The 2,753-nt window shown below is 38.5% G+C and overlaps 1 pseudogene; it reads right to left on the bottom strand.

Annotated features, from left to right (window-relative positions):
- Positions 1-598: 598 nt before the first annotated feature.
- Positions 599-1,229, bottom strand: LOC150053032 (UPF0462 protein C4orf33 pseudogene; annotated as a pseudogene).
- Positions 1,230-2,753: the final 1,524 nt, after the last annotated feature.

The following is a 2,753-nucleotide window of genomic DNA, read 5'->3' as shown; positions in this document are numbered from 1 at the left end:
ACTTTATTTATAAACAGTAAAAATCTATTTCATGACAGGAAAAGTAGCTGGTTTAATAACTGTGTATCTTCAGAACATCTTACCAGATACATATCCATTCAACTAAAATAATAGTTACTGTATTCTAATATCAAGATTTGGGGTAGAAGAATTAATATATATTACATAGCTTTAAAATGTTTAGATACGATCTTCTCTTTGGTCTAGTGGTAGAGTGCTTGCCCAGCATGCATGATGACCCAGATTCGATTCCTCAGTACCAAATATATAGAAAAGCCAGAAGGGGTGCTGTGACTCAAGTGGTTGAGCAATAGCCTTGAGGAAAGTACAAAGACAATACTCAGGCCCTGAATTCAAGGCCCAGGACTGGAAAAAAAAAATCTTCTCTTAGTAAGTTGGGTGAAAGACCTTTGGCACAATGGTCACAAAAGGCTGTCAATAGATACTGGATTAGGTAATCATGAGAACCACCTCAACTTTATAGATGAAATAATCTAGAATAGTTCCAATTTCTTGTCAGTCATGTATAGTTTACCAGATAGTATATCTTCCTTGACTTGTATGAAAATATTTGTTGCTGAAATATATTCATGTTGCCAAAAGAGCTATTAGACTTGTTTGTCTTAAAAGGTACAGAGAAATTTATACCATTTATATGATTTGTACACTCATGTATTACTTTCCAGCACATCAGGTTTCTCTAGTAGCCATAGGTCTGATTTGGGTTGCTTCCATTCATCTCCAAGCAGTGTGTTAAAACGTATAGGCTTGAAATATTCTAGACGATGGAAGTCAGGTTCTTGTCCTTCTTGCAGCTCATGCCGAGGCACAGGGTAAAGGGCTTCATAGCATCTTTTACCTTTTGATCCATGAATTGCAAATGAGTTGAATTTTGTCACATTTGGTGGAAAATAAGCCCAAGGTAGATAAGCTTTGCCTTTCCATTTCGTCTCTTCTCTGGACACTTCGAATGATAAAGCCAGTTCTTGGGACAAAGTTCAACTTCTAAATACTGCTCAGTTACATTATTTAAGAAAAAAGCTTCCACAACTTCATAGTTCCAGAGCTCATTGAAAGGTATTCCTGGCTTTCCAAGTGGGGCAGGAGGGTCAGTGAAAAGTGGAGCACTGATTTCCGTCTCACACCTCCCTCATCTGGACGCAGCCAACAGACACTGGCTCATGCTGCATGGGAAAACTGTCCCAAGTGTGTTCAGTTTCAAAATCCATGATGACTTTCTGCTATACGCTTTTCCTTTCTTTGTTTTTGTCAAAGTTGCAAGAGCACATCCAAAATTCTTCCGCAGACGGAAAATTAGTTTTTCTCCAACCTTTCTTTTCAAGGTGGCGGCCGCCCCTCCGGGGAGACCCCGGGCCCGTCCCCCGCGGAGACCTCCCCCGACCCGGCCCGGCGGGGCGCGCCCACCCCCCTACCCAGACTCGCCGCGCCCTACAATAATTTTTTTAAAGCAGATGTTGCTGGGAAGCTGAATTGGAATTAAAATGAAAAAGATGATGGAAAGATACTTTTGGGTCATGTTACTATTTTCTTTGAATTTTTACCTCATCATATATTCCTTGGACAAAAGGCACATTTGTAATTAAAAGGCTTTGCTTTCACAAAGCATCTAGTAATTCCTCCTCTTTTTGATTACAGTTTCTGCAGTCCATTACCATCTATCATCTGATGCCAACCTCCAAACCACTGTGTTCTGTAAGTCGAACAGTTGTTCCAATCCCTCTGTTATGGGTGATTATACATCCAGAGAGAATGGTGATTTGCCAAGGTCATACAGGTCTGGAAGAAATTTTAGTTTGTGATACTCATCTTAATTTAATAAACCTGCAAGAAAAGATAGCACTGTGGTTGGGGAACTAAATTAGCAATGGTTCCTTCAGATACACAACTAACAAAAGATCCTATGAATCCTGTTCACCAAGACCAACTAAATGAAAAATATGTACCCCAACCTATTGCTAAATCATTTACCCACTCTCATTTACAAGGCTAAGGATACTCTTTAAGAAGCAAACTCGTAAACCTGAACAAACCAGATGATGATTTGTTTCAAATAAGTGTCTTCAGCTTTCATGTTCATTTAACCCAGTTTCCATGACTCTTTATTTTTTTTTCATCACACCTCTGAACTACCAAGTTGGTTACCTGAAGTGCAGATAGCTAGTACATTTTTAAAATGTAGGAAAAATTTAATGAAATAATCCAACTGAATTGATTCCAAGGTCCCCTAAAAGATTTTTTAAACAAATAACAAACAAAAATGGCTGCCTCAGATGGCATGATTGGCCAGGCATTGGTTGTATATATTTAGAGATTAATTAAGATCAGTAGATTAAACTCTGAGGATATCAGTTTGAAGCCAATCCAGGCAAGAAATCCATAAGATTCTCATCTCCAATTAGCTATCAGAAAGCCAGAAGCAGAGGTATGGTTCAAGCTGTAGAGCAACAGCCTTTAATGAAGGATCATACCCTGCCCGTGAATTCAAGTCCCTGTACTGGCATAAAATTAAACAAACAAACAAATATGCATGGTTTTCTGTTTAAGAATTATATTTATTCAGAGGATAAAGACTCACAACTTTAGACTCTTGATAGTGCAAGCTATGTGAACAATTCTATGAATGTTTGAAAATACCAAATTCCAGCCCCAACTAGCACACTAGCTATGTGGAATGGTGAAGGAGTTTTCCTTTGTTCTATGATTTCTTTACCTGTTAAGTGAGGATAGTTATA

This window comes from Megascapheus bottae, chromosome 16 (genome assembly GCF_031878675.1).
Source record: "Megascapheus bottae isolate mThoBot1 chromosome 16, mThoBot2.hap1, whole genome shotgun sequence".
Classification (NCBI taxonomy): Eukaryota; Metazoa; Chordata; class Mammalia; order Rodentia; family Geomyidae; genus Megascapheus; species Megascapheus bottae.
Note: the sequence above shows the minus strand (reverse complement) of the source record. Positions and strands in the feature narration are given on the sequence as shown.